This window comes from Symphalangus syndactylus, chromosome 4, assembly GCF_028878055.3.
Source record: "Symphalangus syndactylus isolate Jambi chromosome 4, NHGRI_mSymSyn1-v2.1_pri, whole genome shotgun sequence".
In the NCBI taxonomy this organism is placed as follows: Eukaryota; Metazoa; Chordata; class Mammalia; order Primates; family Hylobatidae; genus Symphalangus; species Symphalangus syndactylus.
Genome location: NC_072426.2, coordinates 162,778,191 through 162,790,695, shown reverse-complemented (window position 1 = coordinate 162,790,695; position 12,505 = coordinate 162,778,191). Strand labels below are relative to the sequence as shown.

The following is a 12,505-nucleotide window of genomic DNA, read 5'->3' as shown; positions in this document are numbered from 1 at the left end:
TTCCAGATTATTATCTTTTATTTAGATTTAAGCTTCCCTGGGTGACGTCTCCCCCGATGGAATTCTTTGGCTTGGTTATGGAAGATTTCAGAGTCTTAGGGAAGATTGTATCAGCGAGGTGCTCAGTTGCAAACAACAAAAATAAAATCGGCTAATTTAAGTAAGCAATTCAGAAGAAGCAATATTTATTAGAAATATATTTGGAAGAATCAGTCACACGTCTGGAGATCCATACTCAAAAAATGTGTGGAAACTAAGTGAAATTAGGCAGCCGAGAACGCATGGTTAGCACCACTGCTAGTGGACAATCACTGCCCTGATCCTGCTGCGCTTTAACTCCACTGCTGCATGGACTTTACACAGTCGCTACTTTCCTCAGAGCTTGGCATCGCTCTCTCAAGATCCTAGAACTGGCTAGAGCTCTGATTGGCGAAGATCCTAGAGCTGGTGAGAGCTCTCATTGGCCAAGATCCTAGAGCTGGCCAGTGCTCTGATTGGCCAAAGTTCTAGAGCTGGCCAGAGCTCTGATTGGCCAAGCCTCTGCCCTAGCTTCCTGGGAGCAGAGTTGAGATGTCTCCTTTCATTTGGCCTCTGGAATGTTCTAAATAGCAAATGTGGGTACTTTTTTTTTTTTTGGATGGCTGGGCCTGGTGGCTCATGCCTGTAATGCCAGCTATTCAGCGTCTAAAATAGAAGAATTGCTTGAGGCCAGGAGTTTGAGACCCCTTATCTAAATACATAAAAATAGGCAGGTGTGGTGTGTGCCTGTAGTCCCAGCTACTTAGGAGGCTGAGGCAGGAGGATCGCTTGATCCCAGGAGTTTGAGGCTGCAGTGAGATGTGATTGCACCACTGCACTCCAGCCTGGGCAACAGGGTGACCCTGACTCTAAACTTTTTTAAAAAAAGAAAGAAAACAATGATTAATCTTTGCTCTGACCTCAGGCTTCCCACTTTTTGAAGAGCTGGGTGGGCTAATGGGCTGGCCTGAGCTTTTGTCTTTGTTTGTCCCCACCCACCCATCAGACCACAAAAGTTGTTGCTGAAATTCCTCAAGTTCCCACATGCCCAATGATGACAAATAGGTGTAGTGCTCTGCTTACCTTTTCAGGTTTATGGCTTGATTTAGATTCATAATTCTTAATATTTCTTACTTTCTTGTCAGATCATCAATGCATTTTTGAAAGATTTAAAAACATGGTATTCCATATCTACCCTTATTTTCAATCTGCCTATGTAGGTCATCATACATGCAGAGATAGGATTTAGGACCGGTTCTCTGTAATTATCTTACCAAAAGATTAAGGTACGCACCTTGAGCTAGCAAACAACATAATGCCTGGGAAAACGGGGAGAAAATGCATTCAAAAAACATGCCTGGATGATGCACCAGCGGGACCAAAATACTATGCTTAGCAGACAGAGTCAAATATACACATTATGGCCAAATTTATTTGGATTATTTATTGTGAGCCTGATATTCCTTCAATTTAATAGTAGAATAATATCTTAAGCACACGCAGACTGGTAAAAAAAAAAAAGAACCAGATGGTCAAAATCTGAATTTAACAACTGTTTGAAACGACTGAATTTACTGCCATTTATAATGTCAGCTTCTGGCTGAATTCTGAGCATGAATTCTGAGCATGTCTTGGGCTCTGCTGCTCAAGACATCTTACACAGGTGCATCTGTGTGGTGAGAGCCATGATGAAGGCAAGATGGAAGCCCTGAAGTTCATTTTCCTTCATGACAACTGAAAGATCAATGGGTAGAAATGGCTTCTCTTCCTCTAAGTGGTAGGATTAAATGTTGTCACTTCTCATGAAGTTAACAAAAATCTAGTCAGCAGAGTTACTGATGAGGAAACACATAGTCCAGCAGGCAGTCAGACCGTTCTGAGCCTGCCTTGTGGTTTTGGCACTGCGGTTCCTTTCATCGGATGTGTCAGTGTGGGCATGCTCCCTTATGCAAGCCTGAGCCAGCCGTGCAAACGCCCAGCCTTTCTCTCACACAGTATTTTGGAACCCTGTTGTAAGACTATTAAAATATTTATAAAACTTTTAGGTATTGCATATAATGCATTGATGCTAATTGATGAAATAAATGGATACTAATGCAAGATAGATTTTTCAAAATTCTGCAATTTTTAAAAAATGTATGATCAGCTGGAATGGTATGTGAAATACAATATTAAATTGCAGTGTTGAAACTGCCAAAGGTCAAATAAATACCTTTTCCTCTATAATATGTGCAATAATGTTTCATTTAACCAGCAATATTGGAGACCTAGGTATTTCATAAACATGACTTTTACAGGTAATTGAAGGTTACCTTTAGAGAACTTCAACATTTTAAAATTTTAACTTGCTAGGATGGAAAGCATTAAAAAGTTCATTGCCCACTTCCTGAATTTAGAAATAAGAACACAGAAAAATAGAGATTAATCAAACCCATGTTTCCACCACACAGATTTTCCTTCTTAACAAATTGAGGATATTGAATACAATGTAATATTTTTAAAATAACTGTATGTTATTATTGTAAACATTATTATTACACCATGCTGTGTAATAAAATGTACTCAGAGAGGTTTGTGGCATATGGGGATGGTTCAAATTTTTATTTAGCTGGTTGTAGAAAATATGGAAAGCATAGAAAAGAAAAGAAAAATGACTATAAACACACTAGCCAGAGGGTAATCATGGTTAACATTTTGGTGTTATTACCATTTCTGAATACAGTTAATATGTTTCTCTATATACACTTTTTAATTCTTCTCTACCCTATTAATAAATTGGAAATGTTTTCTCATAGCCTTAAACATCCTTAATGACTTGCTTTCTAATGGTTATGTGATTTTGCTTCATATGGCAGTGGCATCATTATTTTGTTAACCAGTTTCCCATTGATGAATGTTTAGATTTATCCAGTTTAGCCATTGTAAGCAATGCTATAGTGACCACTCTGGTAAATAAATCCTAGTGGACATCTTTTATTTATTTAGGAAGCGGTTAGGAAGCACTTACATCTTTTATTTATTTAGGAAGGGTTAGGAAGCACTTACATCTTTTATTTATTTAGGAAGTGGTTAGGAAGCACTTACATCTTTTATTTATTTAGGAAGTGGTTAGGAAGCACTTACAGTGTGTTGTGCACTTTTCTATGTGCTTGGGATTCCATCTTTGTTCTTGCAGTGTTTATATTCCAGTAGGTGAGACTTACAGTAAACATAGAGAAGCCCATTAGATAGTATATTAGAATGTGATAAATGACATGAACAGTGTTCCCTTAAGATAAATTCCTAGGAGAGTCCTGAAACGTTCTTCTAAAGTGCTTTTCAGAACGGTTGTCCTCATTCAGTTTCAGTCAAACATGTTTGCATGTCTCTTTTCCTACCCTTGAAAACAGGTGTTGCTAAAGAAAAAAACTGCCATTTGGTTAAAGAAAATTTATTTTATTGCTTACATTTGCATTTTTTATTCTAGTGATTTCTGAACACATTTTAGTATGTTCATTGATTATTTGTATACCTTCCTTTGAAAAATATCTGTTTATGTCTTTCAGATAATGTCAATAATTTGAGGAAAATAGCCTTTGGAGAAAGGAAATGCTGTTCATTTTGTGTACCCATTTAGTCACCCAGTGTTATAGATCTATCTCATTTATTGCTCCTGGAAGCTCTTCTTTCTTTTCCTTCTGTTCCTGCCTTAATTTAGGAGGCCTTAATCTCTTCTCGCCTGGATTTCAGCTAAAAGCTCCAAATGGTCTTCTTGGCTGCAGCCTTATTGGCTTCATTCTTTCAAAAACACAACCTAATAATCACCTTCCTAAAATATAAATCGAGCCACATCATTCTGTTCGTTAAAATACTTCAGTCGCTTTTTTTTCTTTCTAAGTGAAGCTGAAACCCTAGTGAAGTTTGCAAATATTCCTATGACCTGGCTCCTGCCTACACAGCAAACCTCGCCTTTCTGGCACATAGCAAACCCTCAATACATTTTACGTAATGGATGACATTGATCACAGCTGAAGGAGGTCCGGATGGCCATGGCTTTCCTCATGCCGTGGAGATTTGGGCTGGACCCCACAGTAGCTGCTTCCAGATGACCTGTATTGAGCAGTGATTCACAAACTTTTCATTCTTAGGACCCCTTTACACAGTTCAAATTATTGAGGACCCTTAAGAGCTTTTATTCGCATGGGTCATATCTATCTATATTCACTTTATTAAATACCAAAATGGGAAATGTAAAAAATATTTATCAATTCATTTAAAAATAATATTAAGATCAATATATTTTAGTATAAATAACATATTTTATGAAAAATAATTACATTTTCCAAACCCCTCAAAAAATGGTGAGAAAAGGGAAACTGTTTCACATTTTTGCAAATCGTTTAAATGTTTGACTAACAAATGACGGTTACAGATGTGCAAAGGCCCCAGTCCTGATCAGCTAAGTCTGGCCCAGAAGATCAGGCCTGCCCCAATGAAGACAGCTCAAACTGCAAGCCCAGAAATTGTAAGTGAAATAAAGGTTGTTGTATAAGCCATTATGGTCGTTGGGGTTCTCCGGAGAAAGAAGTAAGATACGATATATGAGAGGGAGAGATGTATTATAATGAATTGGCCCACACGATTGTGGGGACTGGCGGGCTGGCAGGCTGGAGAGCCAGAGAAGAGACGATGCTGAATCTGGACCCCAGGACCATCTGGAGGCAGGATTCCCTTTCCCTCGGGGACCTCTGTCTTTCTTTCTCTTAAGGCCTTCAACCATTTAGGTGAGGTCTACTCACATTATGGAGGGTAACCCTCTTCACTAAATATCCACTGATTTCAATGTTAATCTCATCTAACAAATACCTTGACAGCAATATTTATACTGAGTATTTGACCTAATATCTGGGTTCATGGCCTAGCCAAGTTGGCACAAAATCACCCCTCACAACCACCAAGTTTAGGATGGTGTGTCATGGGACAAAAGCCACCTGGCATACTTTGTAACCATCATCTCTGCTGGTCTTTCATTCAGACTCAGCTGTCTTAAGAATTTTTCGGCAAAATTTTGTAATTCCAAAATATAGTATTTCCAAAAGGTAAAATTATTTTTCTCTATGAAATCTTAAGTTTTTAAAATATGTTAATGTAGCAAATGGTTTAAAAATATTGGCAATAGTATTCTATAAAGAGAATTCCTCTTTGTGACTACAGTTGGGTGGTATATATGTCAGGCGTGAATCAAGGAAAATAGGTGTCTTTCCTGGAAGATGGTTTTGGTTATTGGGTAGAAAGGTTTTAGGTGTTTTCTGTCAATCATCCAGGAAATGTTAATTGGCTTTTCTTATCCATTACATCCCAGGCTCTGTGCTAGACATCTAGGTCTCAGCATTAACCTCTGCTCTACGGGTATAAACAAAACTAGATGATTCTTTTCCCATAGGAGTGAATTTTTTTCCTTAAAGCAGTTTGCTCTTTTTTCGTATTCTGTCTCTATTCTGTGTATTTAAGTACTTTCACCAGAATAATATGCATTGGCTGCTCCCCTGGAAGAAATTACCTGCTCTTTTCCACTCCCAGCTCCAAGAGCAGTGTGGAAACGAATGGAGCCAGCACAGTGCTCTGTGCCAGTTCTTTGTTGCTTTATTTTGTTCACAGATCTCTTGAGGCAAGGATTACACATAGTGCGTTGTTTGTGTGTCTGCATTTTCGTGGCATAAAAGAGTTTTAAAGGCTCCAAATGGATATTTCCCATGATCTTGAATAAAAGAATCACTAGATGAAAGTGCTACTCACTTGAGATCTGCAAAACTTTCTAAACACAGCAAAATCTTGGCTTCTGAGTCCTGTTCAGTTCTGAAATAAGGCAGCCTGCCTTCCTCCTTATAAATTTCTCATTTGACTGCAAACATTCTAAATGCATTCTACTATTGTGGAGGATAAAATTGATGTTAGAAAGTTGATATAATCCTAGTAAGTACCATTTAAAGGAGGCTTAGTATGTTATGACACTAGCTAATGAACTTGTAAACATTCTCTAATTTAAGCCTTATGACAATCATGTAAGTTAGGGACTAGATTAAGAAAACTGAGGCAAAGAGATATACTTAATAAAGTACTTTGCCTAAGTATACTCAGCTAGTAAGTGGTAGACTGAGCATGAAAACCTGAGTTTCTGTGACACCAGGCCCGTGATCCGGACCACTATGTAGCCCTGACCACAAATCTGAGTGTATGTGACACCAGGCCCGTGGTCTGGATCACTACACCATGTAGCCCTGACCACACCACCATTTGTGGGGTGAGAATGCAGTCCTAGTTCAGTGGGTAAGAGGATCCAGGTGAGATTACCTCTGATCAATCCTTTGCTTCTTTACTTACTCACTGTTATTCAATGGCTTGGTATCTCAGTTTATTCCTCTTTAAGATTAGGATAATAATATAGCCTTCTTCCTAGGGTTGTTACAGGAATTAAGTCAATACGGGTATGGTGCTTAGAATACCACCAGCATATACAAAGTGCTCCTTGAATGTTAGCTCTTCTTATAAAATTGAATGCAGCTTTTCCATCAGGATGTCAAGTTTTTGGCTTTCTATGCAGCTAAGTCAATAATCTTATATTTAGTTGCTAATGACTTTTAGATTAAGGTTGTGTCTGTGTGATTCCAAAGGACAAATAAAATCAGTTTGGAAACAAGTCAAGCCAGTTGCCAATTCAATGAAAATGTTACTTAGGCTCATGTTTGGTGTCTCCAGGAACAAAAGTAACAATTCTTTTTGTAAAAAAACTTTGTAAAAGTCTTTCAATTGTTTGCATGATTATGTTGAAGTCAGTCTTCAATTTATTTAGAAGCAAAAAGAAGCAAAACTGTTGGGACGTTAAGGCGTCTTCAGTGTGGCTTCACACTTCCACACTCTCGAAGGGTCTGTAGGTCTTGGAGCAATGTGTGAGAGAGCAGAATGGTGGGAGTCAGGCCCAGCTTTCCCCAGGAATGTTCTAGGTTATTACATGAGCATCTCAGGCAGATCATCACTTGTTCCGTAATTCAGCTTTTCCTACCGTAATTAGTGAATTAAACTTTCTTACTTGGCTGCTGCCTGAGGGGCCTCAGAGCCCTTGCAATGCGCTGGGCACCTTGTGAGTGCTTCGAATGTACAACATAGAAACACAGGGCCAGCTCAGCCTAGCATCTTTATCACAATGCTCCACATAATCACAAATGTTCCATTTATAATTTTGTTTTTAAATGCATGTTCTTTCCAAAGGTTGTTACAATTTTAACAACAAATTTTCTTAATATTTTAGAATACTGGGAAAATACAGAAAAGCATAAAGAATAAGATAGAAGTCATGCAGAATCTCATCATCATATAGTGGCACATTTATCTCTAGAAAATGGTTGTTTTAAAGTGTTTGCATGGACTAGGGATGTATGAAGTTGTAGGACAAAATGAAAATCTGATTATTCATGTCAGCCCTAAGAATTCTGTTAGTACTTGATACAACTTATATTATTTAAGCTTTAAAAAAGTATGTTCATCTGAACTGCAATAAAGCTAGAATTATATTAACTTGAAAGGATGCCTCTGGGAGTTGTAAGTCAAAATAAGGCTTTATTACAAAAAGTTAAATAATAATAATAATGTGGAGATAAGTTGCAAGTATGTATCAAGAGTTATGTCTGTGCTACTTTGGGGCAGAGAGTTTCCTGTTTGGGTTGGGATTTGCAGAGCTGATGATTTTTCAGGACTACACGAGGCTGCCAGGCAGGTCACCAAGGCTCAGTGTCCCTGGAGCACCATCTCACAGCTCTTGAGGCAATGCCCGGTTGACTGTGTGCTCTCACCCAACCTTTTTTATAAAAGATGAGACGCTCTTCCCGCTAATGGATGCAAACGTAAGAACTGGCTGCCTGAAACAGCAGTGAGGTAAGAATTACTATCTGAGGCCACATCAGCCCTGGCACCTGACTTATGTTCAATGTGCTCCTCTCTTGGGCTACACAAATAAGCATAATTGTTTTTAAGGCCAAATTCCTGAAACAGAATTCACATCTTGTCTTTTTCCCACAGGCTGCAACTCTCCTGGTACTCTGGGGGGAAGCTTAACAACTAAGATGCAGAGCAAAGCAAGACGATGCCGGCAGCAGGCTTTTGGTGCTTGTGGGGCAGCAGGTTGTACCAGGGGCAGGTGCAGACCCCTGCCTCCCTTGCCTTCACCACAGCCCCGACAGGCCAGGCCAGCCTATCCATCATGTCTCTAGGATATCTCGGAGGTTCGAGGCCACTGCACCATTTGCAGCACACTCCACTCGCTGATCTGCGATATGGGAGATGTGCTCATTGGCGAATAAATCATCATGTCAAGTTAATGGCCTGTGTCCAAGGCGAGTGACTTCGAGGTCAGCATAGCAGCATACCATTGGATGCAGTGGGTTCTGCTTCTGCGCACAGTGCATCGACATCAGAACATAAATTTTCAAATACCAGATGCGATGAGAGACAACATCGAGCTTTCTGTTTTTTTAAGGAGAAGAGGAGATCCTGAATACATTTTCTGAAATGTGCCTCCACTTCCTCACTAATCCCGACACGTGGGAGGAAGGAGAGGAGGATGGTGAAGACCATCAGCAAGGGAGAGCAGGTCCCCTGCCCTGGTCCCCTGCCCTGGTTCCCTGCCCTGGTTCCCTGCCCTGGTCCCCTGCCCTGGTCCCCTGCCCTGGTCCTCTGCCCTGATTCCCTGCCCTGGTTACCTGCCCCATGTTGTAGGTCTTTGGGCTACATTTCTACTCATTGGTTGAACATAAAAACCATCCCATGAACTATTTGGCAGCAAGTTCAAAGCAAAGAATATTAACTCTGTGAGGCAGCTTAGACAATGCCTGGCTTAACCCCCACTTGACAAATAAAGACATACATTCTAACTCACTCACCATCCCAGGAGCAATGGACCAGGCTGAGGAACTGTGTCCCCTGCCCGCAGCCCACTTGGCCTTCCACTGTGACGTCCAGGCTGAGGAACTGTGTCCCCCACCCGCAGCCCACTTGGCCTTCCACTGTGACGTCCAGGCTGAGGAACTGTGTCCCCCACCTGCAGCCCTCTTGGCTTTCCACTGTGACGTCCTTTCCAGGACTCTGAGCAGAGATGGGTTTATAACAAGCATAAGTTGTTATTTTGTATCTCTCTGCACATCAATTTATATATTTTGAAAATTAAAAGAAATCCACTGATAAGAATTTTTCTCACAAGTTAATTAAGGAAACTAGATCAATGGAAAGTTCTTAGGTTATGAAAATATTGATGTGAATATGTTATGTGAGAATCATTTCAAAATGAGTTAAAGGGGCTGGGCACAGGGGCTCATGCCTGTAATCCCAGCGCTTTGGGAGTCCAAGGCGGGTGGATCATGAGGTCAAAAGATTGAGACCATCCTGGTCAACATGGTGAAACCCTGTCCCTACTAAAAATACAAAAATTAGCCATGCATGGTGGTGCATGCCTGTAGTCCCAGCTCCTCGGGAGGCTGAGGCGGGAGAATAGCTTGAACCCGGGAGGTGGAGGTTGCGGTGAGCTGAGATCAAGCGACTGCACTCCAGCCTGGCAACAGAGCAAGACTCCGTCTCAAAAAAAAAAAAAAAAAAAAAAAAGAGTTAAGGGAATCTAGGATGTTTTGCTCACAGTCCCTGAACTTTGGGGCTTGCCTTGAATTTGTGGTGGCCACAGAGTGCAGGCTTGACTTCACGCAGGTTCACATACATCATTATGAAGAACATGTTTTTGTATTTACTTCAATATTTATTTTGTAGTGAAAATAAAAGCAATACTAGTTTTCTGAAGAGTGTCTTAAATCAACTGCTTCGTGTCCTGTAGGGCAATACTTTGCTGCTAGAGAAGTCTATGAACCACGGGTATCTTTGATTTGTCTCACTGGAACACCTACCCTCATACCATATGCTATCCCTCACGTATGCTGGAAGATAATAGTCTGCAGAGTAGCCTTTATGGTGAAGCCAGCTTCCAGTGCTCTGCTACTCTGCAAAAATCACATCTGGTTAGAGAAGAAACTGGTGACAAGATGTCTCTCTCTCAATCCGTGCAATGAACTGACTCCTATTGGTGGGGGTGAGGGGGGTGGTGTCAGCAATGGTGAGATAGATATTTCAAATGTCAGCAACAAAAGAAGAGAGAGAGAGAGGAAACAAAAACAGCTGCTAACCCCTTGAGTTTGCTTTCTGGGACGAGTTAACAGCCACATAAGTTTTATGGTCTCTATCTGCATACTGAGGGTGGCTGCCATCCCTGCTGTCCACCCAGATTTGCACATCTGTGGTTCTGTTGAGTTATATGGTTTTGCCATTCACAGCAAACATGGAAAAGATCCCCATTGTCCAGGTGAAATGGTTCTGGTTTTAGATTCATAAGCTATATAGACAATAATTTCTGAAAAGGATGTGTGTTTAATGTGTTGACTGAGGAACTGAATGGCAGGGTTGTTTACAAAAGACTCAAGTGCAGAATTTCAGAAGGTGCTGAGTGTTAGCGCAGCCGTGTCCTGGTAGGTGTTTTCATTCATTCCTCTGTAGCACATGGTGTTTTCATTTCTAATTTGTGGAAGAATTTAGTGCAAAACTTGAAGCACAATTATTAGGGCCAATGACAACCCACATGTGTGGAATTTTGAGGGCTTTTCCAGATTTTATGGATTTGGTGCAGTTCTACAGCAAACTATAAAATTATTATTGCAGACTAGAAGGTTGTAAAAGTTAAAACACAAACTATCTGAATTACAGGGCCCAGCAAAACGTGCAAGAAACAGTTAAGTCATCACACACATCCCCATCATTTGGTATTCTAATGCTTCGTTTGGCTAAATATTTTTATCAGCTTTTTGTCTTAATAATTTCTGGAAATAGGATGATAATTTTGTTTTCACAGTTGGTGATTGTATATGGATGGAAGGTATGAAAGAGGATGAGATTTCTACTTTTCAGATAAAAAGTTTGGCATATTCTATTAGTTCCACCTCATTAATTTTATTACTTATTTTTTTCAGTTCTTATTTTGTTTTATTTTTGAATATGGTATCTGCTATATGTTGATAATGGTGAGTTAAAAATTTATCAGCTCCAGCCATACGCCTGTCTGTTTTTTGTTATATATACATATATACGTATATATATATATAGGGACTTTTTTATTTGGTATATTAAAGTTTATTAATGTCATATCTTTATTATTAGCTTACCAATTTAACATAATATGATGCTCTTTTAACTTAATAAGAGACTTTAAATACTACATAGGCTGAAATGATATTACGAAATCTGCTTTTCTATTGTATATATTTAATTAGTTACAATGTACCCAGTCCTTAATTTATGACCCTCTAATCCAGCTTTCGGTTGTTGCTAGGCAGCAACATCTTGTAACATTGTGTTGTTGGATTTTGTTTTAACTCAACTTAAGACACTGTAAACATGGATAGTGGAATTTAAGCCCTTAACACCCAATACCAATTTATTTTGAACTGTTTAAACTCATGATCCTCTATTTCTTTTCTTTGCTTTTGGCTTTATAGAGGCCTGTGTGCAGCGCTAAGAGGGTAAGGAATGCAGCGGGGAATCTCTGAGCCCCATTTAGGGTCGTCGCAATTAGAAAGGGGCCAGGTCCTCTTTGCTTGTTTTGTCAGTGGAGTTCCCTCGCACACTCACGCCTTCTCGAATGCTCACATTCATGCACTTTCACACTCACTTCCCCACCTTCACGCCTCACACAGTCGTGTATATAACATTTTCTGGTTTTATAGTGTTTAAAACTTAGCCTTTAGGGGTGACTGATGCTTTTCTGGGTAAAATGCTGAGCACTGTGAAGGGACTGCATGAGATCAAAAGATCCCCCATCCTGGGAAAAGTTCTGGCCGATTTGGGAGCTGATCCTTGGAGAAGTTCTGGCTGATTTGGGAGCTGGTCCTTGGATAAGTTCTGGCTGATTTGGGGGCTGATGCCTGGGTGAAGTTCTGGCTGATTTGGGAGCTGATCCTTGGCAAACATCATGCATGCCCGGGTTTTATCCTCTGCGCAGTAGAGAGGTCGGGCCATGAATTGTCCTAGATCAAGATGAGCACTGAACTTGGTTATTTTCTTCCTGATTTTCATAACCAACAGGCAGTGCTTTATTATCTTCTGCTCCATGGATTTAAACATCTCGTTTCTGTATAACAAACCAAACAGTGTACTTTTCACACTACATGTAATTTAAAAATTATGTTCCTAAGTTTCCAGGGGGTGTCTATTCATCCTCCTGCTGTTCATAATTACACCAACAGTAGTAGCTACCACTGATTGCATTTCTTTACTCTGCTGACCCTCACTATGCACTCACAGCACCTTACCCCAGCCCCTGCCTAAGGCACAGGTGTTATTTCCAGTTGACAGATGCAGAACCCGAGGCTCCTGTAGCGAATGAGCATCGGAGCACATATTTAACCCAGTTTTGGCTCTAGAAGCC

At 40.2% G+C, this 12,505-nt stretch overlaps 1 long non-coding RNA gene across 1 annotated transcript in view; it reads left to right on the top strand.

The window, feature by feature from the left end:
- LOC134736545 (uncharacterized) overlaps positions 1 to 9,736 on the top strand; it is a 44,984-nt gene extending 35,248 nt beyond the window's left edge. The window contains exon 3 of the long non-coding RNA XR_010120640.1: positions 8,071 to 9,736. This is a non-coding gene — a long non-coding RNA (uncharacterized lncRNA). The remainder of the gene's footprint in view (positions 1 to 8,070) is intronic.
- The last annotated feature ends 2,769 nt before the right edge of the window (positions 9,737 to 12,505 follow it).